This window comes from Canis lupus, chromosome 33 (assembly GCF_003254725.2).
Source record: "Canis lupus dingo isolate Sandy chromosome 33, ASM325472v2, whole genome shotgun sequence".
NCBI classification, from domain to species: domain Eukaryota; kingdom Metazoa; phylum Chordata; class Mammalia; order Carnivora; family Canidae; genus Canis; species Canis lupus.
In genome coordinates, this window is record NC_064275.1 from 18,179,163 (window position 1) to 18,192,281 (window position 13,119).

The 13,119-nt window shown below is 45.2% G+C and overlaps 1 protein-coding gene across 7 annotated transcripts in view; it reads right to left on the bottom strand.

Moving 5' to 3' along the window:
• Nucleotides 1-11,755, bottom strand: part of USF3 (upstream transcription factor family member 3) — a 50,325-nt gene extending 38,570 nt beyond the window's left edge. For 3 of the 7 annotated variants that reach the window (XM_049105175.1, XM_049105178.1, XM_049105176.1), the window contains exons 1-2: nt 11,456-11,755; nt 8,594-8,648 (exon numbers count right to left, since the gene is read on the bottom strand). The gene's annotated coding sequence lies outside the window, so the exon portion shown is untranslated. Of the gene's footprint in view, nt 1-496; nt 7,584-8,593; nt 8,649-11,455 lie in introns of those variants that run through there. The other 4 variants (XM_025477372.3, XM_049105177.1, XM_025477375.3 and 1 more) reach the window with 3 other exon arrangements.
• Between the last annotated feature and the right edge of the window lie 1,364 nt (nt 11,756-13,119).

The window sequence follows — 13,119 nt, forward strand, 5'->3', positions numbered from 1 at the left end:
ATCGGGCTCCCTGCATGGAGCCTGCTTCTCCCTCTGCCCATGTCTCTGCCTCTCTGTGTCTCTCATGAATAAAAAAAAAAAAAAAAAATTACTGTGCATTTTCTTCTACTCAACATTCGCCCCCAGAGCATGCATATTTCTTTTTAAAACTTCCTGCGTTATTTTGTTTTATATTTGTCTGAAGTCACCTGGAGATTTGGTTCTATACCATCTAAGAGCCTTTTTGAAAAAAGAAGGAAAAAAAAGAGAGAATTTATTCCAGTCATATTTATTGTAAATATTGTCCCTGATGGTCATATTCTGTTCTCTCCCCACCACCATTTTTTTACTTTTCCTTGCCTCATACTTTATTTTCCTCAATACCTGTTTTCCTACTTTATCTGCTTGATTTATGAATCTCCCTAACAATTTTGAGAAACATACTACAGTGGACATTTATTTGGTATTTTCTCCTCTCCACTTCATGAAATCCCCCCATTTTCACTTACGTAAGTACCTCTAAATCAGCCCTTGTGCTTCAGTGGTAGTGGCTGGCAGGCCTTGGCAAGTGATTTTTTTTTCTGGGCACAGTGACTGGTCTCAAATTGGTCCAAACATAACAAACTTCAGGACTTTTCTTTGATGGTGCGGGTAGCTATGCTCTTTCCCTTTCCAATTTAAAGAGAAAACATATAATTTCAAATACAGACATCTTGCAAAAGAAAGACGCCAGTTTAAGGATGAAAGTGTACACAAAGAAAAGCAAAGCTGAGAGGATAAAGCTGAGAGAAAAGGAACTGCTTATGATAAAGTATCTTAATATTAAAATTTAAATATACTTTCTTCCTATTAAAACAGTATGATCTCCTCCCCTCCCACTAAAAGTTTTAACATACTCTATGTTACCCACCAACTGTCCACTGCCCATCTCCCATGCCAGATACTTACTACAATTGTGTAGAATTTTAGCTCTAGAGTCGTTAGTTCTAGAATTATTTTGCAAGTCCAATAGCTCATAATTTTCTTCTTTGTCTTCTTGTACCATATTTTAGAAGAACTCCTTGGTTTCATTATGTAGTTCATTAGTCATCTACTATAACTATGCTGCTATTCAGCCTGCTACCGAAGTTTTTATTTCAGAAAACATGTTTCCAATTTCCAAAAACTTTCTTGTTCTCATTTCTTTTTCATAGCACTCATTGCTATTTTATGGAGATTACATGCTCTCGAATTTTTTAGGATATTTTAGGACAAAAATGTTATCTTTTGTCTATTATATTCAATTTGTTTTCTCAAAGGTCAATTCCTCCTTCTGTTCAGCTTGATGTCACTCTTTCTTGATGAAAGAGTGGTTTTCCTTAAATATTTAGTGAGAGGGGGATCCCTGGGTGGCGCAGCGGTTTGGCGCCTGCCTTTGGCCCAGGGCGCGATCCTGGATACCTGGGATCGAATCCCACGTCGGGCTCCCGGTGCATGGAGCCTGCTTCTCCCTCTGCCTGTGTCTCTGCCTCTCTCTCTCTCTCTGTGTGTGACTATCATAAATAAATAAAAATTAAAAAAAAAATATTTAGTGAGAGTCAGTTAACTGAATTGGCAGATGAAGCTGGTTTCCCTAACAAAGTGGTTCTCAATTCTGCAGGCACTATAGAAATCATCTTTTTAAAGAAAGCTCCCTATTTGATTTTAATGTGTATCTACTACTAAGAATCAGTACTTTAATACACGTAAAAATTAGTCTTCTCTGCCATGAATGTCCATGCTGAGTTTAAGAGTTCTGGCTGATGGGCAGCCCGGGTGGCTCAGCGGTTTGGCGCCGCCTTCAGCCCAGGGCCTGATCCTAGAGACCGGGAATTGAGTCCCACGTTGGGCTCCCTGTATGGAGCCTGTTTCTCCCTCTGCCTGTGTCTCTGCCTCTCTCTCTGTGTCTCTCATGAATAAATAAATAAAATATTAAAAAAAAAAAAAGAGTTCTGGGTGAGCATATGGGTACCTCAGTCAGTTAAGTATCTGTCTTTGGCTCAGGCCACCATCCTGGGATGGAATCCTGCATTGGGCCCCCTATTCTGAGGGGAGCCTGCTTCTCCCTCTCCCTGTGCCTGGCATTCGCTCCGCTTGTGTGCAAGCTCTCTCTGTCAAATAAATAGACAAAATCTTAAAAAAAAAAAAAATAAGAGTTCTGGCTATCAAAATTATCACACATTGATGGATGAGGTAAACAACTAGATGAGTGCCTTCTGAAGAAAGGAGCACCACATTCACAGTGAAAACTGGAAGTTCTCTAAAGTATAACCCTGATTCTCTCTCTGCCCCTAAAGTCCATGATGGAGATACCCTCAATTCATACAAATATGTGCTAGTAGCTTAGCCCTGTGAGTAAGCGCTGTAATTAGGTATTCTAATTGCCCTGCTATGGTTGTTCTGAAGTCTACTAATTAATTACCTTTGACCATTGCTATGGTCTGAAAGTTTGTGTCTCCCCAAAATTCATATGTTGAAATCCTAACCGCCAAGGTGATGGTATTAGGAGGCAGGGCCTTTGGGAAATGTTGAGGTCGTGAGAGCAAAGTCCTCGTGAATGGGATTAGTGCCCTTATGAAACAAGGCCCGGAAAGCTTGCCTGTTCCATGTAAGGGTATACAGCATGAAGTAGGTAGTCTGCAATCTAGAAGGCCTTCACCAGAATCCAACCATGCTGGCACCATGATTTGGACTTCCAGCCTCCAAAACTGTGAGAAATAAATGCCTTTTGTTTACAAGTCAACCAGTCTATACTTTGTTAGAGCAGCCTGAACAGACTAAGACAGTCAACCTCTACCCTCTCCTACTTTCCACAGTCTATGAGCTTTGGGATTTTTCCAGAATTGCAGTGGGAAAACTCACTTTCCTACTGTTTCCCCTTTATGTCCATATTGGGTTGCAGATCTCTCCACACCGTATGGTTTTGCCATCAACCTGATCCCATATGCACTGCATTTTTCATAAATTCCTCAATGTTTCTGATCTTTAGATGACACTCTTCCCAGCTTTTGAACACTAATAATGATGTGTTCTTATTTTCCTATTTTTAATTCTTTTTGTTACTTAACTAGATTTTTTTAAAGATTATTTATTTTAAGGGGTGGGACAGAAGGAGAAAGAGTCTCAAGTGGACTCTGCTGAGTGCAGAGCCCAATGCACAGCTCAATCTCATGACCCTGAGATCATCATGACCTGAGCGGAAACCAAGAGTCGGTCTCTCAACCAACCACACAACCCAGGTGCCTTAGATTTCTTCATTATATAAATAAAACACCCTAAATTAAACGACTTAGATCACATTAAAGGATTTAAGTTATAAAAGATGTAGTCTCCCACACCAACTTTCCTCCTGAAATTTCCTGTTAACAAGACTCGAGTAATTACTGCTACATTACTATTCTTCTTTTTCCATACTCTATTCTTTGGAAGCAGGTACTAAGTCTAGCCCACATTCAACAAGAAGGGAACTAATACCCACCTCTTGGAGAAGGGAGTATCTAAATATATTTTTTACAATTATTCTGCAAAGGAGATTTCTCCCCCAATTTATTTATTCAATCATTTATTTATATCAGTATGGAGTCAAGGAAATATTTTATCCTTTGTGTCAAAATAGAATGCTACAGTTATTTTGTTGTTAAAATTGTTCAAGCTCTGGTCATTGGGGACTCTTTCAGGCTGGCTCCTATATCCTTTTCACATACCCTCACCTCTCTCTCACCCTCATTTTTTTTTAGTGCTTCCTTACTTTTTTGCACTATATGATGCTCTGGGCTCATCTTGTGATATGTATCTTATTGGTTCTGTTTCTCTGGAGAATGCTAATATAGTAGGTAATCAGTAAGTATGTTGGTGAAGGAGTGAAAGACTGAGGCAGGGTGCAGGAATTTTTTAAGGCCCCGAAAGTAATTCTGAGGCAAAGTCACTCTAATCACTATAATACCCCCATATATACTTGCTACCTCATATTAATGAATGAATGGTATAGGTGAATGGGAATAGCCTTTGATATCAGACCTAGAATCAAATCTTAAAGCTGACATTCACTAGCTATTTGATTTTAAAGTAAGTATTCCTGGGGCCCCTGGGTGGCTCAGTTGGTTAAGTGTCTGCCTTTGGCTCAAGTCATGATCTCAGGATTGGAATCCAGCCTCATGTTGGGCTCCATGCTCAGTGGGGAGCCTGCTTCTCCCTCTGCCTCTGCCCCTCCCCCCACTCATGTGTGCTCTCTCTCTCTCTCTCTCATGTGCTCACTCTCTCAAATAAATAAATAAAGTCTTAAGAAAAAATAAAGTAAGTATTCCTTGGGGTGCCTGGCTGGCTCAGTCCACGGAGTGTGTAACTCTTGATCTCAGAGTTGTAGGTTCAAGCCCCATGATGGGTGTAGAGATTAGTTAAAAATAATAATAATTGTTTTAAGTTCCTCCATAAAAAAATAAGTATTCCTTAAAGTCTTGGCATCCTCACATTTAAAACTGAGAGACTATCACCACCATCTGGGAGGACTGTTGTGAGTTTACATGTTAATACATTTAATAGATCAAGCAAAGTGTTTGGTACACAGCAAGAGCTCACTACACAATAGTTGCCTTTTTCCATTTCCCCCCTAATTCACTGGGAAGACGGAGTCACCTAGTGTGAGTTCCTTAACTGTATCCTACATATACCATAAGAGACCTCTGCCCGTGCATCTGTCCCTTCAGCCCACCAGAACATCCTAAAGCTAACTCTTCCGTTTATGGTGGGACTCTATACTTGATTCCTTTCTCTTTAGCACTTCATTTCTTCTTAGCCATTTCTCTTTTGCTTCCAAACTATGGAGCTTATTAAATAAGAATTCACTGTCTTTTCTATCCTCTGAAGCTTCTCATCTTTCCTTCATTGGCCAATCCTTCCTAAACCCCGGGCAGAGTCTTCTGATTGTTTCCACCAACCAAAACTGCTTTCTTAGAGATGAGGACTACTGTTGTCCACATCAGAGGTCTTTCTCTGCCTTCCCCTCCTCTCTGCAGGACTGGAGGCTGCTGCTGTTTTTTCCCCACATTTTCTCTCCTACGTTCCCTTCCTTGTCCCCAATTATGCATCATCTTTCTCTAACACGAATCCCTGTCTCTCACTTTGACTTCCAAGGCTCCATACTGTTTGCTTTTCTATTTGCTTTCTCTCTACATAGTTTCAAACAGTTTCTGTGTAAAAGGCATTACTTTTTTATAATAAAGCCAACTTTCAACACAGATCTTGCTCCAAACCTTTGGTTAGGCAACTTCTCTTCAGAACATTTCATTTCAATACCAATTAACAGGTTTTTGCAACATGTTGAATTGCTTTGCCTCTTAAGAGACTTTCTTCCAATTTCTCCATTTTGTCAATGACACCAAAACTTTAACCTGGCTCTAAACCCAAAAATAATCTACAAACTTTCTCACCAAATCCTTTCAATTCTTTTCACAATGCTCATCTCCTCCTGTTTTTTCCTACCATCTCAGATTAGGCCCTGTTTTATACATGTCTGGCTCTTTTTTTTTTTTTTTTAATTTTAATTTTTTTTTTTTTTTTTTTTATTCATGAGACAGAGAGAGAGAGAGATAGGCAGAGGGAAAAGCAGGCTCCCTGAGGGGATCCTCAGTGGGACTCAATCCCAGGATCCCGGGATCAGGCCCTGAGCCAAAGGCAGATGCTCAACCACTGAGCCACCCAGGCGTCCCCAAGTCTTTTTAGCTCCCAGTCTTTCACCTATTCTTCCATGGTTTCATATTTCAATGTCTTGGTAATATTTCCAATTCATGGTACTCAACATGTACCTCCCGTGCTCCGGAATCCACAGTACTATTTTCTACCATCTACTGTTTCAAATCCAAACTCTTGGGTCCTAGGTTTCATGACTCTACCTAACACCACCTTCTTCACTGGCCAGTCTCACTCATCCACTTACACTTAATACAACACACACACACACACACACACACAGGAGCAGGACTATCAAGCTAATCATGCCATCTACCCTTCCCTCCTCTGCCCTCCAGACAGGTTCTTCCCTGTGCTCCTTATCAGCTGTTCATTTTTTTGCTAAATCTTGCTATTTGCCCACTGAAATGACCTTTCCACTTTGCTTAGCTTTTTCAAATGCTATTAACCCTTTGAGGCCCAGTGCAAGTCCATCCTCCTCTCTAAAACTTTCCCTAATATTTCCAGCTAACACTAAACCCACTACCTTTGTTCTGGATTCTATCATTCTCACTTCTTAGTAATCTTGTTACGTAATATCTCTTCTCTCTCATATTATTAACTTCTTCTCTGTTAGTGCTTTTCCATTAAAATACATTCTTATTCCATTTTTTTTTCTTCATTTAAAAGGCAAAAAAAAATTTCTCTGACCTTGCAACACCTTCTATGTGTTCCCATTATTTCTCCCTCCCACCCATCAGGCTTCTTGAACAAGTAATTCATACTCAATGTCCCTTCTTCCTCACCATCCACTCTTCTGCTCACCATTACCTGGCTTTTATTTATTAAACTGCTTGCAAAAGATCTCCACATTATCAAAATCCGATGAACTCTATAGGAAATATCTGTTGTTTTTGGCTTTATGACAACAATACCTAAGTTTTCCTTTGGAGAACCTCTCTGCCTGATTTCTGAGATCTGACAGGACCATCAAACATGAGCTTATCTCTGGGGTTAGCCCAGGGATGACCAATAAGACCATACAAGGCAGGAAGGTGGCTAGAGCTGAGTTAGCCCCATAGGCCCATATAATCTTAGAAGCTGCTGTCCCTAGGCCGTTCCAAGGGTTGCTTATTCTGCTTTTCCTCACTTCTGTGAGCATACCCAATATCTATCCATAAATCTACCCATAAATTTTCTGCTTCTAGCCAAAGGCAATTTCTATTGCTCATAACCTAAGAGAAATTATAGTGGAGGTGGAAGTGGTTCCTCTAATGGTTACACCTCAACTTTCTTCTCCCTGTCTCCTTTCACCGTGACTCCTGCTGTAAGAAATTATAATAGCTAAGGTGAGAAAGCTTTCAACCAGAGACCCAGTAACAGCTTCACTAATTGCGAGGTAAGGTTATCTGGGGCTCCACACAGAGCCAGGCAATAGTTAAAAGGGAAAGTACAGGCGCACAGATGGAAACTGGAAGAATCCTGGGGTGCCTCTTTGTACTAACACTAGCAGTGAAGTAACCAGTAGACTACTGCTACCCCACACAGGCAAGACCTATAAGGGCTCAAAGCAATTGGGAATAAAAGTTTGTCTGACTCCAAAGTCCATACTCTCTAACATAGCACTTTCCACTGATACCCATCTATTTTCAGCACCTTAATTAAGAAATGCTCCCTCTCATTTCCAGCCTTTGTACCTGTTAGTTTGTGTGGAATGTTCGGATCAACCTTCCAACTGAAAACTCCTAATTATCCTTTTTGAAACTTTCTCTGATCCCTAGAGATTAGTCCCAAACATCCTGACATAATATTCCACAAAGTCTTAACATGAAATATAATCTACATGCTTACTGGTTTTTCCCACTAGCCTGTTAGGCTTCTAAATGGTAGAAACCACATCTTTTAGATTTGTATCCTCAACAATTATTACTCAATATATGGGAGTAATAAATGTCTATTGGAAGAATATCTGGTCTTTCTTAATTTTCCATAGTGGATAGAAAATTAGATTTGGGGTACTTATGTTTAAATTAGCATCTAATGAATACTGTGTTCAGTCCCTTAATTATTTGATATGGTATTCTCCAATCCTTTCTATAAGTCTAAAAACTTCTTAAGAGCTGAGTTCTCCGTGTTTACTATTTCTGTATTCTCTTTAGCACCTATGAGTATTAGGCACATGGTAAGCACTCAATAAATACTTGATGAACTGAATTTAAAACACAGTATTAGCACATTAATAGGAGTAACTTATCATGCTCTACTAATCTAATTAAAAGATCTGGCCTTCTGAAGTAGTACAATTGTACTCATATGGAAACTTTAATGAGAAAAAGAAAAATTATCCAATTGGACAGTTAAAAGCCTTTCTCTTAGTGAGAGTTCCACAAATATTTTATGGACAACAAGAGTCAACCTCTAGAGCTCAGGGTAAAAGACTGTATATCCCCACACATACTGGAAGGAAGATTACAAGTTTAAGGGATCTGCCACAACTGTAATTACTTAAATTCCACTAACGAGTTCCTAATGTAAGTATGAGACATAAGAATATTTAATAGCAAATCACTCAATGTCAAATTAACCTACGTAAAGATGTATAGGGCTGTCTCTATACAGCCATATAACAATGACAGTCATTTATTCATTCAACAAACATTTACTAAGTCCCTAGTAATGACAAGTGTTACCTTAGGTCTAAAATTACAAAGATGGGGGCACCTGGCTGGCTCAGTCATAGAGCATGCGACTCTTGATCTCAGGGTTGGAAGTTCAAACCCCACACTGGCTGTAGAGATTGCTCAAAAATAAAATCTTTTAAAAATAAATAAAATTACAAAGACGAAGAGAACACAGTTCCTATGTTGGGGGTTCTAGCTTTGCTATGTGGCACTGGTATTTAAAAATACAATGTAATGGGTGTGGAACCTACTTTAAAGAAAAAATACAAAGTAGAGTTGCTCAACATGGAGGCTCGAGGCAGCAGTCTGGTGGAAAGAGTGGAGAAACACATATTTATGGCAACGTGATTAGCATTAACCCAGAAATAAGTACAAGATGTTATGGGGCCACAGAGGAGAAAATAATCAATCTTCTGAAGAAATCAGGAAAAGATATGGAAGACACTGACATCCATACATGAATTCAATGCAAGTCAAGGTGGGAGAAAGCTACAACAGAAACATCTGAGATAGAATCAAACCTGAAACTAGGGTTGCAAAGATCAATGTCATTAAGAAAAGCAGAGATCTGAACCACATAGTTGTGGGACCATGAGAAGGTCCAAAGGTTTGGAAGGCATTGGGTAAAAAGTGGACGCATGAGTGAGGGCCTGATTTTAACAGAGCCTAGAACACAAGCCTAGCAGCTTGGACACTTCTAGGCTCAGTAGTTCTCAACCATGACTGCTAAACAGAAACACCTGGAAATCTTTAAAAATTGTACCTCCGGCAAGGGCTTACCCCGTATCAAAAGCAAGAGAATCTTTGAGGGGAGCGGCAAGGATGTTAAAATGTAAAAGCATACAAGGTGATTCTACTCGATAGTCCAGATTCAGAACCACTGGGCTTGAGGATAGAGAAGTATAAGGCATGACAGATATGGTTAAGTCTACACTTGATCTCAGTTCCTGTTTATAAGTAACAATTCTGAGCTGATTACCTACTGAAGCTTATCTTCCAACCTGAGTTAAACATTCTGTTTTCTTAGTGTTTCTTTTCCCTTGTTGACAATGCTAATCTCCGAAAATCAGAAAACAACCCATCAATTTCTCTTACATGACTGGTTCATTGACTGCACGGTGTGAAACTTAAGAGTTTTATTTCCATGATGTCCTACAGACAACTAACTTAGAAAACATTTCCATCCCATGCTGCCCTTACATCCCTGCAGTGAAATGCTTTCATATTAAGGAATGTTCTAGGCTACATCCATGGATGGATTTTTACAAATGTTCTCTCCTAAATATAGAGAGGATGTAATACCTACATATACAAGAGACATATGAAGAGCAAAATGTGAGATTCAAGTAGTCATTCTTGCAGTACCTAGAGACATTATACTAGTCCTGGTTTCAGATGTGCAAGGACTACAAAGTATTTTGCTTATTTTGTAACAAATATGGTCAGAATACTTCACAAATGAAGGGAAACAAATGTATCCCATACAACAACTCTGTGCTACGTTAAACAAGTGTTTGTGGGAAAAACAAACAAACGCATTAAGATGATAAGAGAGGGGGCAGCCGGGGTGGCTCAGCGGATTAGCGCCGCCTTGGGCCCAGGGCCTGATCCTGGAGACCTGGGATCGAGTCCCACGTCAGGCTCAGGATCGAGTCCCAGGGATCGAGTCCCACGTCGGGCTCAGGATCGAGTCCCAGGGATCGAGTCCCACGTCGGGCTCAGGATCGAGTCCCAGGGATCGAGTCCCACGTCGGGCTCAGGATCGAGTCCCAGGGATCGAGTCCCAGGGATCGAGTCCCACGTCCGGCTCAGGATCGAGTCCCAGGGATCGAGTCCCACGTCGGACTCAGGATGAGTCCCAGGGATCGAGTCCCACGTCCGGCTCAGGATCGAGTCTCAGGGATCAAGTCCCAGGGATCGAGTCCCACGTCAGGCTCAGGATCGGGTCCCAGGGATCAAGTCCCAGGGATGGAGTCCCAGGGATCGAGTCCCACATCGGGCTCCCTGCATGGGGCCTGCTTCTCCCTGTGCCTGTGTCTCTGCCTCTCTCTCTCTCTCTCTCTCTCCCCCTCTGTATCTCTCACGAATAAATTAAAAATCTTAAAAAAAAAAAAAAAGGTGATTAGAGAGTATGACAGCCTGTTGATCCTTTAAAAAGCAGGTTGGTTTGTTTGGTCACTTGTTTTTAAAGGAAAAAAGCAAAGGCATGAAATATGCCTCAGGGTCCATGTCCCTCACAAAGTGTGTATTCGAGAAATCTGTACTCTGCTCATAGGTAAGCAACTGTCTTCTTTATGCGAAATTTAAGTTAGCCACAACTGTCTTATTTTTGGGGAGGGTGTTAGGTCACTCACTATATCTACTTAAAGGTAAAAATGGTGTGAGAACAGAAGTTGGAAGCCCGTGGCACACACGCAGGTTCGCGCAGCCTCGTATTTCCTGACAAAGTCCGCAAACTCCAAGGACCATCTCCCAACGTAGCCACGGGGCGGGGAGGGGGTGGGGGGTGGGCAGAGGGAAAACCCAACCATCAAAATGTGAAACATGAAAAAGAGCCAAGAAACCTGGAGCCGGGTTCCGAGGGTTGGCCACCCGCTTGCACCCATCCTACCAGAGGACAGGAAAGGCTCGCACAGAGGAGACGCAAGCCTGACTCTCGGACTCTGGGGTCGCGTGCGTCCGACCAGCGGGGTCCGAGGAAGCTCGGGGAGCAAGGCAAGGAGACGGGGGTGACGGAGGCGGGCGGCGGGCGGCGGGCGGCGGGCGGCGGGCGGCGGGCGGAGGCCCTCCGGCCGGAGCCCCGCGCGCCCGGGCCGCCAGGAGCCGCGCTCGCCCCGCGCGCCGCTGGGGGCCGGGCGGCCGCGCGAGTCCCCCCCGCCGGGCCGGGCCGGGCCGGGCAGCAGGGGGCGCGGGCCGCCGGAGGTCGCGGAGGGCACTGCAGCCGCAGCCCACGCTCGCGCCCCGCCGGGCTCCGCGCTCGGGTCTCCGGCTCCGGGGGGTGGGGGTGGGTGGAGCGGAGCCGGGGCCGCCCCCCGGAGCCGCCCCCGCAGCCCCGGCCCCCGCCCCCGGCCCCCGCCCCGGCTGTCAGCCGCCCCCCTCCCGCAGTCACTCACCCGCGGGCTGCGCGGTCTCGGCCTCGGCGGCGGCGGCGGCGGCGGCGGCAGCGGCGGCGGCGGCGCCCCCCGCCCGGGTCATGGTCCCAGGCGGGGACGGCAGGGGCGTCCGGCCGCCGGGGCGAACCTCTCCGTCCGCGGCCGCCGCCTGCTCCTCTGGGGCTGGGGGAGCGCGGGCCCAGGCCCTCCTCTCCCCCCGCCCCCGCCGCCTCTTCCTGCGGCCACCGCCGCCGCTGCGAGCCCGAGCCCTCAAGGCCGGAGACCCGGCGGCAGCGCGGCCTCAACTTTCCCAGCCCCCCTCCCCCCGCCCCTCGCCCCTCCCCGCCCCTCCCGCGGCCGCCGCTCGGCACGCGGACAGCCTACGCTGGCTGCGCCGCGCGCCCGCCCCTGCCGCCCGGCCCGCCAATCCGGCCCCGGGGAGGCTGCCGCGGCAGCCAATCAGAGCCCGGACGCCTCTGCGCGAGGCTAGAGGGCGGGAGGAGACGGAGGGAGAAGCGGGCGCGCGGCCCAATGGGGAGGGCCGGCGGGGACGGAGGTGCGCAAGTTGGGTTGAAGGAACAGGAAATATTCTTAAAGGTAGAGTGATGGGCAGCAGAGGAAGCCAGTAGGTGCCTGGGAGGGAGGTGGGCCTGGTTCCTTAAAGGGGCCGCCCTGAGAACCTGGAAAAAGGAGGTGTTTTAACAAGAAAAACTTCTTTGTATCTTGTTCTCCGCGCTGCTCGTCGCGCGTCCTTCGGTAGTTTGGAAAGTTGGAAAAGCTGAAAGGGAAAGAGGGCGTGCAAGGCTTTCAAGAACGATTAGAGAGCTCCTCTGAGCTTACGGGGCAGGGAGGGGAATGAAGGATGATGCCCCGGTCGCGGGAAGCGGGGCAGAAAGAAGGGAACGCAGACGTCCCCGATTGCCCCTTTCCCTGGAGGATCCCTGCCGAGCTGACGGTGCTCGAATTTGTAGGTCGTGGTAACCTGTCATCCTTCACTTACAACAAAGCACGGATTCCTCTGAGCTGCAGATGACGGTGCTCAGCAGTGTCCTGGGGCCCCCCTGGGGGGCGGGGGGTTGCAGTATGTGGCATTGGGGGGCGGGGTTTGGGGCCCCAAGCTGGCGCTCCTGGAGACCTGGAGCTGACAGGTGTAGAGCAGCAGGGGACCTGAGGGTCCCCTACCTCCCGGATGGGTTGGGAGCCCTGGAACCTATTCCTCCTTTCTCTTCGTATCTCATGCCTCTCCCACCCTTGGAACAGGTGTCCTCCACCTAGTGGTGGTGGAGGATTTCCAAGCGCTTCCACTACCAGGTTTGGAAAAGGTCCCAGATACTAGAGATGTCCATGGGCAGGACCAGGTAACTTCCAGAACATGGCATAATGGGGATTACTTGAGCCCAAGTGTGCAGAAGATGCTGACCCTGAACTGAGAAGAAAAGTGTAAAGTCAAACAGTAGCTGCATAATGTTGGCACAGCGGTTTAAAGGGTTTGATGAAACAGAAAGCCTTTAACGTTGCTTATAAACTGTGGAACTTTTGCACTTTGGTGCTTTAAAATTTTCATCTGTCCTGCCCTGTGTAGTTCTAATTAGTCTCTGGATGGACTTAGTACAACCAAATCAAAGCTGCAGCTGAAAAAGATCCTACAGCTCAGAACCTGGTAGTTAATAATGCTAATAGCACCT